Here is a 17,626-nt window from a genome sequence, read left to right on the forward strand (position 1 = left end):
CTGAAACTTCTTTCAGGATCAAAGCCCTAACTTATATAAGGTTGTCCTCACAGCATCTCAAAGCTTATTAAGTGTCAAGCTAACTCATCAGCCTTGTAGATCAATATGTTTCCCTTTAGGCTTTTCCCTTTCCCTGTTTTCACCCCCTATTAGTCAATACATGCCCATTATCACCACCTCCTTCATTTCCATTCCCATAATTCTTTCTCAGGTTCAGGTTTGGTCATCCAACCAGATCACAATGAAAATACAGACCAAAACTGTCAAACTGTTCCAAAGAATAACTGAGTTTCTTGAACAAAGAGTTAGATCATGTGCCTAGGACTTGGAGATTCAAAACCATGTTATAGGCTGTAAAGTTGACAGACATCTTTAAGTTTCCTTAATCCAGCACTTTGGAGATCTGGTATATCCTCATTCCTTTTACCATGGGACTTTTTTCAAAGTGCATCCAATAAAATCTCCCAGAGTCATGTTTGTAAAATACTGATCTTCATATATTTCAATCTTGCAGCTAATTTTCTTATTAGTTAATAAATTCACAGCTCAGATCATTTCACTTCCTGCCTTAAAAGTTTTAAACATTCTTGATTATCCATCAAACAAAGCTAAGCACCTCTATCTATCTGCACCCTATGTGTTTCATCTTATCTTTTATGACTTCGTTCATCTGTGTAGTTCCCTAGATGTCAGGCTTAGGATCTGTAGTACGACAACTGACCATCCTCCGATCAAATACATGTGTTTCATCACATAATTGTGTACCATCCCTTAGCAGTGAATCAACCTTTGACACACAACTATGGCACTCCTTTAGAAAAGACTTTAGAAAAGACTTCATGGTTTCCTGAACCTCTCCAAACTTAAGTCAAAGTCTACTTTGTTGAAGAAAAATAAGATTTTCTTTCTTTTTTCTGTGATTTGAAAAACTCTGCTCCAGATAATTAAAGCTACCTGTGCTGAATATTTTTAGCAAATTAATTTGTCACATCGCATGGTTTTTCTGAAATAAAGGTGGTATGTGGTGCTTTGCATAATTAAGTCAGCTGGGGAACTGGGGAGTAGATGTGGAATAATCATATTATCTGTGATCGCTTCATTTTTTCACCAGTGTCAAAATACATATGCTTGCCCAATTTAAAAGAAAAAGCCATGTCAATTGAAAATATTTTTAAATGATAACAAATTAGAGGTTCTAATTTTAACTGAAATGGTACTTGTTTAAGAAATATTTAATTGTGCTTCTGCTGTGGGTCAAGTATTGTAGTAGGCAAAAAAGTTAACATGATGGACAGAGCTGTTACCACAACATACAATTCTTACCATTCTTACAGACACAGAGTTTTAAGTATGTCAAGTATTCTACCTTCTTCCAGCTACTCTGTTTTCTTTAAACCTTTGAAAGCAAATTTCTCCAAAAACTCATTCATTCTGTCTCTAAAATATCTGTTATATCTGTTCCCATACTCTGTTGTACCTATTCTAATGAAGCTTTCACCTGCTATTCCAACAAGTTGTCAGGACCACCGATAACCTCCACACTGCTAGATACCATGGTCAATTCCTAAATGATATCTTACCTTACCTGTTAGCATTTCATAGAGATAATCCTTGCCATCTTCTTAAAAGACATTTACATAGCCTCTGATCACCACTCTCTTTTGGTTTTCCTCTCTAGCTCATGCTTCCTCATCTTCTCAACCTTTAAATGTTGGAATTACCCAGAGATGAGTCAACAATCTTTATCTTTCTACCCTCCAGATGCCTTAAATAACATCTATATGTTAATAACCCTATTTATATCTTCATCTTGGACTTTCCCCTTGAGTTCCAGAACTTTATATATAGTTGCTAAACTCGAATTCATTTGTGTGTCCTATAGATACCTCAACATGTCCAAATTTGTTTTCCTCTTGGAATAACCCCTTCTTTCTGCTCTTCTGTAGTCTTCCCAATCTCAGTAAATTGGGTTCCCTCTTTCCAGATACTCAGACCAGAGGCCTGATCATGACTGACTGCTTTGTTTCTCTCATACCCTATATTCAAACTTTCATCATCCTGCTGGCTAAATGTCCCCAATGTATCCAGAAGCTGACCACCTATCACTGCTTCTCCTACTACCTAGGTCCCAAATGCCATCATCTGTGATCTAGATTCTTTTAATTACTTTCTAACTCCCCGTGGACTTTTTACCCACTATTGTCAACTTAGCAAAGAGCCTGTTCAAACTAAAATCCCTCTCATGGCTTTAATATCTTAGGAGTAAAAAAACCAAAGCCCTTAAAATAGCAAGCCTCAGCCAGTCCGTGGGTGCAGTGGCCTCTCTCCAGCGCTTAGCTCATCTCCACAAAAACTTCCACACCCTCTTCCAGAAGGCAGCCAACGTGGCCCTCAGAAGCCATGATCATGGCGACTGGCTCTGTGGGGCCCTCACTGCTTCGACGGCCCCAGCAGCAGGGAAAGGAGCTGGGTGTGACCTTCTACTGAGTTAGCTCAGCTGGACCCGGTCAATCCCCAGGCTGTGACCAGGAACTGCCCCTCAAGCAGGTGGGCACCACCATGGCCACGCCCAGACCTTGGGACCGGGATCTCTTAAGTGGAGCGAAGCCCATCGGAGGCTTGAGGAAAGAAGTTCCTAAGCCCACCAGCTTTGCAGAGGGCTGGCTATGGGGTCCTCTAGAATCAGTGGTGGACACCCAGCTCCCAGCCCCACACTCCACATCCTGAATTGACCTGTGCCACCCGGTGCCATCTCACTGCTGGTCCTGGAGCTGTTGGGCCTCTGGCACTCCTCTGAACCCTCACGAGGCCAGAAGCCATACCATGTCCCTTTTCCCTGCACCATGCCCAGCTCAGTGGTAAATGTACCAACTAAAATGACATCACTCCTAAAATTTAAAAAAGAAAAATTTTAAGTCCCTCTCTGACTTCATATCCTACTACCCTTTCTCTCCTTCACTATGTTCCAACCACACTAGCTTCATTGCTGTCCTATAATACCCTAGAATATTCTAGCCTCAAGGCATTTACCCTTGCTCTTTCCTCTGACGGGTCCACTTCCCCTAGTTATTCTCAGGGCCAATGCCTCATTGCATGAGGACCTCTCTGGTCCCCTGTGTCCATGAGCCACTCCCCACTTCTTTGGCTCTCTCATCCCCCTAAGCTTGCTTCCTGTTTCCTCCTGCTACTTATAATTAAATGAAGTACAATGTATTTACTTGTTTACTTTCGTCTTGCCTGCCCTCGCCACCCCAACCACACTGGAATGCAAACTTCCCAAGAGTTCAGATGGTCTGTTGTGTTTGCTACTGCATTCCCAGGGCCTAGACCAATGGTTGAGACGTCGCAGGTGCTCAAAAACTACTTGTCAAGTGAATAATTGAGTAATGTTACAAAAGGGAATTATAAGGTGCGGCAGAAGTATAAAACAGGGGTCTAAACTAGGCTGAAAGAACAAGAAAAGATTTCTTGCAGAATCTAAAACCTGAACGCTGACAAATAGAGGTGTTTGCCACGCAAAGGGAAAGAAAGGGACGGGAGGAGCTTCCCTGCAAAGTGAACATTAGCCAAGACCTTGAGTTTATCTGTTTCTTCAACAGCTATTAAACACCTGCAGTGTACCAGACTGTGTTCCAGGCATTTGGGACCTAAGGGGTAAAAGGAAGAGGTCATACACAAATGAATATTTGGCATATGCTCAATGAATAAAATTAAGAACATATAAAACATGTTAAGAATGTTGGACAGTGAGAAGTCACTGAAGAGTTTAATGCAAGGGATGACATGGTCAGATTAATTTCTCAGAAAATCAGGGGCGCCTCGGTGGCTTAGTGGGTTGAGCCTCTGCCTTTGTCAGGTCGTGGTCCCAGGGTCCTGGGATGGAGCCCCACATCGGGCTCTCTGCTCGATGGGGAGCCTGCTTCCCTCCCCACCTCCCCACCGCCCTGCCGCTCTGCCTACTTGTGATCTCTCTCTCTCTCTCTGTTAGGTGGATAAAATCTTAAAAGAAGGAGAATTTTTAAAAATTTCTCAGAAAAACAAAACCCAACATAAGCCTCACCCCCAGTTCCTGGCTTCTTTAATATTTAATCCACAATAGCTTCCTTTCAGGTTCCCCAGTAATTTCTAATATAAGCCTATAACATCAGAAAAAGTGAAAATGTTGCTATGTAAGTGATTTTTTCCCTGTATGTAAAACACAAAAATGGTCTTACACATTGAAGTTTTTAAATTTTTCAGAACTTTAACGTAATTGAATAGCATTTTATTAAAAAAAAATCTTTCAGCATTCTTTTCTCATGTTTTTCAATAGTATTTTTCAAATGTGCCTATTAATTTTTCAGGGTCAGGTTATCTCCTTATAGTTTCCACTCTTTTAAAATACATTCTTAAAATAATTATAAATGATGTTTATTTTATAGTCTCTTTCTGATTTTTTCCACATCAAGTTGTTTTCATTTTACAGACATACCTTCTCTCTGAATTTCTGTTCCCTCTGCCAGAAATGCAGGGTTCATTCACTCACTGATTGGTTGTGAATACTGACTCAGTCCAAGGTTCTAGCTCCTTCTGATATGTTTCTAATGTTTAATTGTGAGCCCCCGTTGGGCAGGGATTATTTGTTCTATGAGAAACCAGTGTCGCTAGATGTTTCTTAAGAGCACTGTCTTTCATTTTACTTCGGCTAGTTTGTTCTAGACTAGCAATCACTTTATGTACATTTCTTAACAGAACATTTCCTGAATCAACTCTGTGGCATATATTTAAAATCCAAGCTAAGTAATTAAGTCTAAAGTGTGGGTATAGAGCATATCTAACCTCACCCCTAGCTCCTGCTTTGCCCCCAACCAGGGGGCTAATTTCTAAGTCTGGAACCACTTGACATGTTTCCCATCTCCCTCCCTCCACTTCTACCAAGATGTCATTCCAACCTTCACTTCCCTTTTCATTTCTGGCACCTGAAGATTATGCTTTCTCACTTGCAATCTAAGCTATAGATAGTTTTTTTAATTGTTGGGTTTTATCTGGCACAACTTGATGTTTGTAATGGGAGAGGTTCTGTGTGAGCTCAGTCTGCCATATTACAGATTCACTCAAATTAGTCTCAGAATTGGATTTTAATTTGAAATATGAATAACAACATAAAGACAGTCTGCCTAACCAAATAGCTGCTCAGATGTGCAAATCGGTACTGAAAATTAACTAAGCTGTAAAAAATGCTTTCAAAGCCTGTCTTCTCAACTGGGAACACAATTCCTTACTCAACTAGGTTAGTAGGAATCACAGCTCACACAGATTGAGTTAACCTGGCAAAACAGTAGTAACAAAGGGTTTAGAAAATCCTTCAAGTAGAAAGGGGGAGTGAGTGCAGGCAAATACTCATGGGCTTTTTCCACAAACTTTTGCTGGGAGTTCATGAGAAAGAATGGATCAGGATGAGAACCGGAAATGAAGACACATTACAACAGGAAGATGGTAAAAGAAAAATTCTCTACCACAAGGGGGAGGGAGGAGGCAGGAAACTCCTAGATCCAGGATCCTATGCCAATACTATTAGAAATCTCCTACTACTAGGGAAGGCGCGCTGAACTCTCCTACATAAGACCTTCCAGAGACGAAGGTACAGTTTTTAGTCTGTAGACCAAAGAGAGGCAGGATCATTTAGAAAAGGCCATCCTTGAGACGCAGGCACAGGGCCTTCCTGAGACTGAGGCTGGGCCAGGACAATAGAGAAACCCCTGCGATCCCCACCACCAGATCAGTATCAGGTAAGAAGCAAAAGCAGTCTACCCTTGGGGGAAGGCAGAGAGCAAGTGGAGTGAGCCATCTGGGACACAGGTGCACAAGAAAGACTGAAAGCTGAGGGCAAAGACCCTCAAATGGTTAAAATAAGATAAACATAAAAGACATATTCTCCCCTCTATTTTTTTAATGCTTTAAAAGCAGAGGTCAGCAAGCATTTTCTGTAAAGAGTCAGACAGTAAAGAGCATGGGTTTTGCAGACCAAATGGTCTGTCGCAACTCCTTGACTCTCAAAGTCTTCCTTTACAGCTGGAGGACAGCCATGTACCATATGCAAATGTACCATATGCAAATATACCATATGCAAATGAATGACCACACGGTGTTCCAATCAAACTTCACTTGTGGACACTGAAATTTGAAGGTAATAGAATTTTCTTCTGTCAAAATATTTTTCTTTTGAGTTTTCTAACCATTCAAAAATGTAGGAAAAAAAAAAACCCAAACAATCTTAGGTCACACGCTAAATTGGGTTTGGGGGGCTCTAGTTTGTGACCCCTGGTTTAATAGCAATGAATTACAGGCTTCTAGCATAGGTACAACAATAGGGCAAAAGATGGGAAGAAGCAATTGGAAGAGTATTGTTTGAAGGACAACCGTGCTAAATTAAAGATATATCCTGTCAACCCTGGGGCTACCACCACAATCAGTCAAAGAAAGGTAATAGCAAGATATGCAAAGGCCTACATCAATAATAGATCAGGAAAGTATTATTTGAATATAAGACAATTGATTAGTTAGAGCTCCTTCACATTTGGAAAACATATAATTCACAAACAGAAAATCTCCTCTTGGAAAATATCCCGGAGAAACTTTTAAGAAAAGAATAATTAAATATATTTTCTTCAAAGCTCTGGAAATAATGGAGAGCAATGCAAGACAAGAAGCTTTGAAAACTTGTTAGTACATGTAAAGCAGAGATTTCTAAACCCAGAGAGGGGAGAAAATGAAAGCAAAGCAGGAAATTAGGCATACCTTAATGCGTATCTATGCACAGCAGATCTTGCTGGTGGCTAATTTGTTCAACTTCTTAGGACAAAGGACTGCTGAGGCCAAGATCATGTGATGACCGCCACTCTGTCCTAGCTTAGATGGCTATAGCCAAATATCATCGACTAGGTGGCTTTAAAAAAAAAACAAAACAGGCATTTATTTCTCACAGTTCTGGAGGCTGGGAAGTTCAAGATCGAGGTGCCCACAGATGCCGTTCCTTCAGCTCCTTCCTAGCTTGCAACCTCTGCCTTCAGCATGTACATGTTCGCCAGGTGAGAGAGTCCTCTGGTCTCTTCTGAGAAGGGCGTCAATCTCAACGTGGGGCAAACCCCTCATGACCTCCCCTGAATCTAAACGCCTCCCGAAAGTCCAAATACTACCATGTTGGGGGTCAGGGCTCCAATGTATAAATAGGAATGAGAGAGACACTTTCAGTCCATAGCATATGCCCATCTTAATATTCTGCTATTTGCAGTTCCCATTGGGATGCCAAATTGGCAATACTGGGAATGCGCGTGACATCAGAGTGTCACACGAGTGTCACAGAGTGTCTACACGATCCAGAGTACTTCATTTATCCAGAGGTGTGTATCTGTCACCCTCAAATAACTAAAGTAGGTCTGAGAAGCTGGAGAGATGCAGAATTTCCCTTTCCCGTCCAAATAAGTAGCTCATCTTTCCTTCAGTAATGTGCATTAAGTTTTACTGCCTTATTTACCTTCCACAATTCCTCCACAAAAATCCCATTTTCTAGAGAACATACCTGGTATCAAAGAAGGAAAGTAAATGAATCCTATATTTTTTAAGTTAAAAATTAGTAAGTTTGGGGCCTACAGGAGTAAAGCTCAATCATCTGTAAATTTTACCTCAGTGCAACCTCTCCTCCACACTTAATGCTACACAAATACAGCATTACTTGCACCACTGAAATCCGTATTTAAACATCATCTCATATATTTTAATAATAATGGGTAAGCAGAGTGTGTTCACACTCTTCAAGACACGGAAAGCTAATTTTGAAAGAGAAAAAGAAGTCACAATTTTCTCTGTTGTGCCTGAAATTTGAGTTCTGTTACCTTCCCAGATCCCTCTCACTAATCCCACTTAGAGGCAAAGACTGTAAGGAAAGGGGATTTGGGACATTATTACCACTCCCTTAAGAGAGTCTGTGAAAATTCTGGTTCTACAAAGAAGTTTTGGCTGTTTTAGCTGTGCAGTACAGATTGCCGAAACGTAATCTGAATGCCACAGTCATTATTTTTGTGTTCACCGGCACAGCATGGGAATGAACAGAATATTGCTAGTACTTTCTTATAATTCTATCTATTGATATTCTCTCTTTGGTACTAAGAAATGAAACTAAGCACAGCCATTTATTAAACACCTGCTATTTTACAATAATTGTGGTAGACTCTTAAAAATACATCACTTAAATTAATCTTGACCAACACTGGTATACATTCCTTTTGCAAGCACTGGACAAAGTCATTTCTCTCAGGGTAACATGCATTCCTGGTGTGACTTCTGTCTGTCTGTCTGTCTGTCTTTTGAAGACATTGCAAGCACCCCTGCATCTTTTGTCCCTTACAAGGTCAAATTCCTCAAAGCTTGCTACAGACCCCGTTATGGACCCATGCACTTGCCCTCTGGCATAGCATAGTGATGAAGCTGAAGGCCTCAGGAATCAGCCAGCCTGAGCCTCAATCACTTTATTTAGCCTGTTTATGCCTCAATTCCCACATCTTCAAAATACTAAAAGCATCTGCCTCAAAGTCTTGTTTTGAGGACTAATTAAAATGGGACAAGAAGAGACTTAAGCAGAACGCCTGGCTGCCTAGTAGCCGAGGTAGTATAATGCAGTGTAATGTAGTAAATGCTCAATTCATGAGCCGTTGTTCTAATACTTAAACTATCTTATTATGAACCATCTGCGTAAGGTCTCTCTCCCCTGGACTGCAAGCTCTACCTCTAGCCCTTGACTTGGTACCAGGCACAAAGCAGACTGATTCACTGTTCCTTGAAAGGCTAAAGGAGGGGAAGAATCGAAGGAATGGATCACCATACAAAGTGTGTGTCATTATTCCTGTATTAAGAATGAAAGAAAAGGGGCGCCTGGGTGGCTCAGTGGGCTAAAGCCTCTGCCTTCATGATTCCAGGGTCCTGGGATCCAGCCTTGCACTGGGCTCTCTGCATGGCAGGAAGCCTGCTTCGCGACCCCACCCCACCCCCGGCCTCTCTGCCTACTTGTGATCTCTGTCAAATAAATAAATAAAAATCTTTAAAAAAAATTTTTTTAAAAAGAATGAAAGAAAGAAGATGTGGAGAGAATAAGAAATGTCTTACGCTTTCACAGATAGTAAGTAGCAGAACTGCAATTCAAATCCCCATCTGTCTAGATCTGAAGCTTGCACACTTTTCATTTATTGCATTGGGGAAAATGCATGCCCTGGGGAGAAGAGGTGGGGAATAATCAATCAGGCTTGAGCATTTATATGGACCTGGCAATGGTCTGAGCACTTGTATATGTTTTCCCAGTTCATTTTTAGAGCAACCTCAAGAGGTAGAGAGATATTATTTCCAAACTTACAGATGAAAACGAAAAAAAAAAAAAGAGAGAGAGAGAGAGGGTAGAAACAGGCCAAGTTGACATAACAAGGGAGAGGTAGGGATAGGGAGGAATTGAACCCAGCCATCCAGATCCGGAGCTCTTACCCCTCACTGGCATCTATATGCCTCTCCCTGTCCTGTGATGCTTAGCAATGAAATAGCACTACAAAGGAGAGAAAAAAAAAAAAAAAGTTGCTCTTGGTTATATTTTCTCCAGTCAACCATTTGGAACACTTTTGCTATCCGCATACAAATAAAACAAGGCAAAAAACAATGAACATCTACATAAACTCTAATCTCTGTCCTAAACTTTTACTGAATCTTAAAGTCACTCAGTAGCTTTTCCAATCTGTCAGCCAACTTTTGCCTGTATATTTCCAGGAATCCAGTAGTAAGATGTTCACTTATTTCTGGAAGGCACCCATTTTAATTTTGAGCAGAATAAATGTAGATAATTTTTTTTCTTAAATAAAAATCTGTCGTCTTGTGTCATCTGCTCACCTCGCTAGGCTTACTCCCTTCACATGCAACATGTGAAGACCAACCAGTAATTTATTCAGCACACATCTGAGCGCTTATCTTTCAGGCACTGTGATAGGTAATGAGAACAACAAAATGAATGCAAATAACTTAATTTTGCTGGGGTGAGAGCAGTGTAAAAAAAAAAAGTCACTCTTGTGTGCTAAGTACTCCAACGGAATTATGGGGGGAGCTGTTATTCAAGCATCAAGAAAAAAGCAATCTGGGGAGAGTGGGTTGGCAAATAAGGTATGTATACAGGAAACTTGGTTTTGAACTCCAAGCATCTCCAAACATATCTTGCTCCTAGAGAATACCAAAATAAATAGTCTCTGCCTCTTAGGATAGCCTGAAGACATGAAACATTATCTGTCTCTGCCCCCTGGGAGTATGGTGGGGTGACAGAACTTCCGATTCAAGGAAGAAATAATTACTATTGTTGAGTAGTTACTAGGATGACCTGTAATATGTACAATAGTAATACTTCATACGTATTAGGTCATGTAAAGTGAACATTTTATGAAGTCAGTGCTATTTTTGTCATTTGACATTTTACAGACAAGAAAATGGAGAGTCAAAAGAGTCTAGAAACTTTGGAAGTGCAGAACCAGTAAAGGCAAAAGCTGGGATTCAAAACCAGGCAGGCTGATTCTGGAATGCCTCTTTGTCATTTGAAACACCCCCTACTCCAGCCCAGGACCGAGGTCTTCCAGGTGGCTGAATGGAGTCGGTAGAGCAGTATTCACTGGGCAGTATGACCAAGAGCAGTAAATAGCCAGGTTGGCTCCTTTTTCCTGGTGAATGAATGAATGAATGAAGACTTTATTCATTGCCCTTAAATTTTATCTCTAATGTTGTAGCCTGCCATTCAAGCCAAGTATAATTTTAGAATATTGATATGGTTTCTTTAACCATTCGCTATCCTGCCTAGTTTTACATCATCTACACAAATCTCCCGAGACCCTCATCCAAAATAACAGTAACAACAGTGAACAGGACAGAGAACCAAACTGCCTTGGAGCTGTGTTTCAACCACTAGAAATCCTAGAATATGATCAGCCACTTCATGTATTTCTATGCTTTTCATAAGGCTTCTCTAACAGTTGTGATGGCATGGGTATTGTAGGGTCATAGCACACACCTGAAATTTGACAAGATCTATTCTCAGTGATCTCATGTAGGCTCTGCGGGATCACCAATTTCTTTTGTAAGTGCCAAAATCCCATTCTTCTACTATTGTCCTTAGATTTTTCTGCCAGCAAGAAAAAACTTGGGAGGTTGGGTGAGCCTGGTGGTGGGTATTATGGAGGGCATGTATTGCATGGAACACTGGGTATGGTATATAAACAACAAATTCTGGCACACTAAATAAATAAATAAAAAGTAGCTGATCACTGCCTTTTCTGTAAAAAAAAAAAAAAGACAACAACAACAAACCAAAAAACACCCCCACAAAACTAGTAGATTCAACTACAGTTTCCTAAAACACTTCTCTCACTCTTTTGGAATCAAGGGTATTTGTCTATCAGCAATTACTGCTCTTCTCCAATTTTCCTCAAAAGATCACTTTCAGGAATCTCTCAGCCATATCTCACAATTCCCTCATTTTATTAAATAGACTCAGCTGGGATTTGATGGTTTTCTCCCCCATCTAAACTGGGGGCTTAACTTGTATTGCCATTTTGTGATTCCCTATATTCTAGCCTTTTTTAGTTAAAGATAATTCTTTAATAGGGGAAAAAAAACAGATTTTATACTGGAATATCATAACTATCACCACACTGGCCAAGTAAACAAAAATAGCAGAACCAGTTGGACTTGAAATAGCTACAGTGTTTCTACGGGAAATTGCCATCACTTTAAAGAAGGAGCTACAGTTTTCTATCCAAGATAAATAACTATCCGAGTATAAAGTCAAAGTAAGTCTTAATTCAACATAATTTTTTTTTCAAGTAGTGTTTGGGCATATTTATGTTTTTATTAGACCAGTCTTCAAATTCAGGTAGCACAAAATGTTAGTAAAATTCAATCATAAAACAACTTGTCTACCACCTAGCCCAGAAGTAAATCATCGATGTAATCAATATGACTTTTAAAGCGTGTTCCCTCTTGCCAACACATAGTGATTTCAAACTAAATCCGTTTTAACTTGCTTATCAGAACACAGCTTTATCATTCATCCATTTGTAGTTTTTTAAAAAAGGGATGAAGCAGTGTAGATTGTGTGTGTGTGTGTGCATGTAGGAAATTCTGCTAGACCCCTCCACATACAAATACACACACACACAAAACTTTTTTTTTTTTTTTTTTTTTAGTTTGTATTTTAGCATTTTTCAATACAACTTTTCAGTTGTATTTTAGCATTAGCTTGAGTGGTTCAAATAACAAGTTAAAATTGCAGGTGGATGTGAACGATGAAAGTAGCCCTTGATATCAACACCAGCACTTTGCAGCCTTTCTGGGCCCTGGGGAGCATGCCACTTTTAAGAGTCTGCTACACATACACAGACACAGAAGCAAAGTGATAGAGTAAGGTAGCCACCTTTTCACATTATTATAGGCTGGAAGGTTGGTTCTTTTGTTGTTGTTGTTTTTTGTTTTTAAGCATTACAGATGTGTCCAGGAGAGGCAGTCCAGCTAAGTCAATTTCATCCGTTTGTTCAATCAGCAAATATTAGGAGTGTGCCAACTCTGTGCCAGATAATGTGTTGAGTTCTACATAAACGAGGCCAGTGCCCTGATCTGATGAAGCCTGTATCCTAATAGACTGATATCAGGACTAAGAAAAGAATTCTCTCCAAGAGGTATTGGCTTTGCACCTATAATAGCTTCCCCAATACCCAGTATTACCCAATACCCATTTGACACTACTCATTCCATGTTTCCTTTTCCTTACTAGCCCTAGTTGTGATCGCCCAGGAAGCACTCCAAAAGCAAAGGAATTAGTTTCACAAATGACTAGAGCACACCAAAAATGTCTCAGGGTTTGAATAGCTACTGCGCCAACCCAGAGTACATATCAGATATATTTTTCTTTTTTCTGGAAGCTCTATCATTAATTTCTTGGTTTCTTTTCAGGTTTAAAACTGTACATAAAGCTCCCATTACATGCAAAATACCTTTTTTTAATAATCAACAGATTTCTAAAATTTGAGACCTTCTTGTTGCAACTTTTCATTATCAAAGGAAAAGAGAAGATGGATGTGGCGTAATTCTGACTCCTGGAAAATGTTGTGTAACTAACTATATAGTGAAGAATGAAAGACTCGGATATTGATTTGTCAAAAAAAAAGTTCAATAAAAATTAAATTTTTAGGTGTAGTGAAGCTCACAGAAAATACGAGAAATCAAGCAAGCACTTAATGTTTATAGATGAAAACATACTTGGCTGCTGATGTGAGGTTTTAGGACCAGAGCCATAAGACAATGTCGATCCCTCTTCTTCCTCCCCATCACGGCATACATGTGTGAAACAACAGAAGAACTACCTTAATTTTTGTTTTCCGTTTTCCTCTACCGCTCCTCATGTTAAAAGAAATAGCAAGGAGAGCGAGGAAGGGCAAGCCCCTTTGGACTGTGAGCAAAAGCAATTTCAGGCAAATGCAGATTTTATAAAAATGGGCAAATACAGTTGATTAGAAAGCTATAGGGCTGCCCAAGGCCTGAAATGGGAGATACATAAAGTAATAAGCTCTGAATGCCTTGAAAAGTGAAAGGAAAAGAAAGAAAATTTTAATGTATTATACATCCCGTGAAAAGTGTGGCACCCATGGGATTTTCATTTGCATTCAATTTTGCACTCTTTTTTTTTTTCATAAAGTTGAAATCCACAAAATAAAAGCTCTTAATTTTTAAAGGACTAAAAGTTTCATTTTCTTAAGGAGAAAACACAGCAAGATTTGTTTAATCAATATCTTAGATTATGACTCTTTTCAGAAACCAAGAAATCAAGATTTCCATTTATACTTTTGTGACTTATCCAAGTTGCATCTAACTCAGGGATACCAATGTTTTATTTTATGGAGGCACCTCACATAGATTGTAAACTATGAATCATGTCATTAGCAAAGTCTCAAAAGTTGATACAATTTTAATCACACCTAGAAATTGTTTTATTTATCCACAGTTCTCTAAGACCTGTTTTTGTATTATTTGTTTATAAGCCTTAATTTGAAAAGAAAAAGCAATTCCGATCAAAGTTAGAGGGGGGAGGTAGAAAGAAGTGAAATTTTGAAGAATTCAGTTGTGTTATCTTTTCTGACCTTGAGATGGAAAGTGAAGGAGAGTTGGAGCTATTGTATTTAAGAAAGTGCCTAAATCCATGAAGTCTTAAATGTAGTGAAGTATTCCTGTGTCCCTTGTTACGAAAGTGTTAAGTATCATGGATTGCATCCTGTCTTGTTCTGTTGAGTTTAGCTGAAGGTCATTCCCTGTTTTAGAGATTATAATCAGGGACAAACTAACCTCTGGTGTAGGGAAGAATTGCTATAAACATTTTAAATTCTGGCAGAGAAGACTCCACACTAATCTCCTTATCAGGCTCTTCTCTCTGCCACAGGGGTAAATTACAGGTACTACTTTCTACATCACTGTCTAATATAAAATATTAGACTAGAAATGACTGTATCTCATAGTATGACCACTTGGGTTCAACATGTAGATTTACGCATAGTGATGTGTACATTACAGCTCTCAGTATGTCTTTAAAAATCTAATTATATGTGGGGCGCCTGGGTGGCTCAGTGGGTTAAGCCGCTGCCTTCGGCTCAGGTCATGGTCTCAGGGTCCTGGGATCGAGTCCCACATCGGGCTCTCTGCTCAGCAGGGGGCCTGCTTCCCTTCCTCTCTCTGTGATCTCTTCCCTTCCTCTCTCCTACTGTGATCTCTCTCTGTCAAATAAATAAATAAAATCTTAAAAAAAAAAGAAAAATCTAATTATATGATATTTTATCCCAGCAATAAGAAGAAAAAGCTGATCTATAGATTTTCTTGGTATACTTAAAACCAAATTTCTATCCTCAGAGGCACATTTGGAGTGTTACTACTTCTCGGTAATTCTTCTTTTGGATCATTTGTTTGGTTCTAGATGTATTAATGGAATGGTAGCCAAGCTTTACACAATCAAGTTGCTTTTATGTGTATTCTTCCCTTTATCCAGAATGTTGTTCCTAAAAATTGTATTAATACATCAAAATTCAGTTTTAAATTTTGCTTTCTCATGACCTTCCCTTGCCTAACACCATGTAAGTAGGTCCTTCCCCACTCTTTTCCATCTTCCCATCATTTCTGTCTTCAGACTTTCAACCAATCTAAAATCCACATCATAACCTACATCATCTGGTTCCTGGCCACCAACTTCACACATTCACTTTCCACCACTCTTCCCTGGCTCTCCTTTTCATGTAGACTTCCGTGATGTTCCTAGGACGCACAGATAACATCCTTCTGCAGAGGGCACCCCCCATCACCACCACTCCACCCCACCATGTCTGCAGAGTTAGCTTCCTTATTTCCTTTGGATCTTTTCTCAAATGTCATCAGTCCAGGAGGGAGGGCCTTTCTTGACTCTCGCATCCACAAGAGCAGCCCCTGCCACTCTCCTTGGTCCAGTCTTAGCTCTTCTTGGTGGCATTGTACGTGAATGCGTTCTTCGTCTCACTCATGAGTGTGTAGACTCTGTTAGACTTTATCTCTTTTGTTCATTAGCCCCAAAGCTGAAAATAATGCTTTCCATAAGGCTGACACTCAATACTCATTTGTTGAATTAACTAATCAGCCCCTTATTTATTATCTGTTTCCACCACGACACTCTTAAGGACCAGAAAAGCAGAAACTTTTGTTTCTGGTATTTCTATAGTATATTACATATAGACAGAGCAATATATCATATGTATACCTTATGTGTTTAAACATACATGATATAAACATTCAATGAATGAATATTTATTGCATGAGTGAATTTTTTGTGTATGCGTGTGTGCATATGTTTTTATATGGATAACCTCTCTCTCCCCATGGTCTTTAACTGCCACGGAGACTAGAATTATGTCTGTTTAGTTCACCACCGTGTTAACCAGTTAACCTTTCTATAGTAGGGTCTGCCTTATACCAGGCATTCATTGAGTGAGTAAAGAATCCAAAGGACTAGGACCAGGGTAAACAGAAACCAGCTCTGGCCATAGCTACCAGAGGCCTTTACAGGCTTAATATGAGGTCTTAATGGAAGGTAGAAAAGAGTTTCGAATATTAGGTCCCTGTGTTCATCTTTTCAGAGCCCAGCCTGGTCCTGGCAAAATCTTGCTTCCCAAACACGGTCCAAGAAGCTGGTGTAGACTTCTGAGCTTCTTAGTTTCAGGTAATATCTTTTGAATTCTGGGAGGAGTAAATCATAATTTCAATCCACAGGTTTGATTTCTTTGCTTAAAACCTTTGCCCTGAAGATTCCAGATAAATCGGTTTATGGTGCCAAAGGGCATCAAACAAGGAAATTTAAATTTTAGCATAAAACCTCCCACTAACTAGTAGAATAATCTTGAAAATACTTTCTACTTCTTCAATGTTTCTCACTTGAAAAGGAAAGATGCTAGGGAAAAAAAAATCAAATTATGGATCTATGCATTCCGATTTGCTGAGATGCCTTTGGGAGGCTTTGTCAAGCATCTTCTTTCCTTCTTCTTTGCCTACCTGCTCCAACCCCCCCTTGGTTACTAATGACAGCTTTGGTGAGCTATGGTTACTGATAGGAATCTGTCAAGCACATAGAGAGAAAGAAAGGTTAAGAACCACTGGCCTGTGTTTTTCCTGCCATCTATCCCAGAACCAAAATGTCATGAATCTATGAACTGTACCTTGGTTCACTGCTAAATCCTATCTTTTAACATTGTTTAAATTACTGCAGTCCTTAGTTCACATTAATTTTTGATCTTCTACTGTGAGTCAGGAACTATGACAGGCACTGAGAATAAGAAAATGAATTTAGAAATGGTCTCTTCTCTCAAGGAGCAACCATTCAGCAAGGAGACAGATGCACCAGCGTATGAGAAATGCTTTGACGGGGCCAAATCAGTGGGTGACCTCTGGATACATCAAAGGTCACTCAAACAACCTGGGAGAGGGACTAATCTGGAAAATCTTCCAGTAGATGACCAGAAACTGAGTTCTAATTTCAACTAATTGACTTATAGACTACTAAAGTTGCACAGTATCAGAATAATCTAATCCAAATTCCTTAGAGCACACAGAGGAAAACTGATGCCCAAAGATGCTAACCAACCTATCCAAAGCAAGCACCACGGTTTTAACCAAATAGGGCCCAGATAAGTATTATTGGGCTGCCTTTCTAAACAGACTTGCATTTTTTTGGAGGAACATTTTTCAGAACTCTTTCTCTCATTGGTTTAATGATGCAATTAATCAAATAATTAATCATGTTTTAATAAGGTAGAGGGGAAAATATTTACACACACTGACTTCATGGACAGCAGTGGTGCCAATAACTCATCATCCACAAATCAGACTTTGCAGTTTGCTGCTGGTTAATTTATTCAGCTACGTCTAGTCTCATTCTGCCTCTTGAGCTACTTACTAAATGGACCTAATCACACTGGGAAGGACAGGTACAGTCTGGCTGTGAGCTAGAACAAACTTTAAGAATAGATCCCCATCCGATTGCACTTCTCCACAACTGCGTCAGGAATCTCGGGGC

The 17,626-nt window shown here is 39.6% G+C and overlaps 1 protein-coding gene across 3 annotated transcripts in view; it reads right to left on the reverse strand.

The window, feature by feature from the left end:
- Positions 1–17,626, reverse strand: part of LIN7A (lin-7 homolog A, crumbs cell polarity complex component) — a 153,719-nt gene that overhangs the window by 103,635 nt on the left and 32,458 nt on the right. The window contains exon 1 of one of the 3 annotated variants that reach the window (XM_059186447.1): positions 6,778–6,798. The exons of the other annotated variants lie outside the window; for them this stretch is intronic. The gene's annotated coding sequence lies outside the window, so the exon portion shown is untranslated. Of the gene's footprint in view, positions 1–6,777; positions 6,799–17,626 lie in introns of those variants that run through there. 3 annotated transcript variants of the gene reach the window in all.

The sequence above is a fragment of the Mustela lutreola genome, chromosome 8, assembly GCF_030435805.1.
Source record: "Mustela lutreola isolate mMusLut2 chromosome 8, mMusLut2.pri, whole genome shotgun sequence".
Classification (NCBI taxonomy): domain Eukaryota; kingdom Metazoa; phylum Chordata; class Mammalia; order Carnivora; family Mustelidae; genus Mustela; species Mustela lutreola.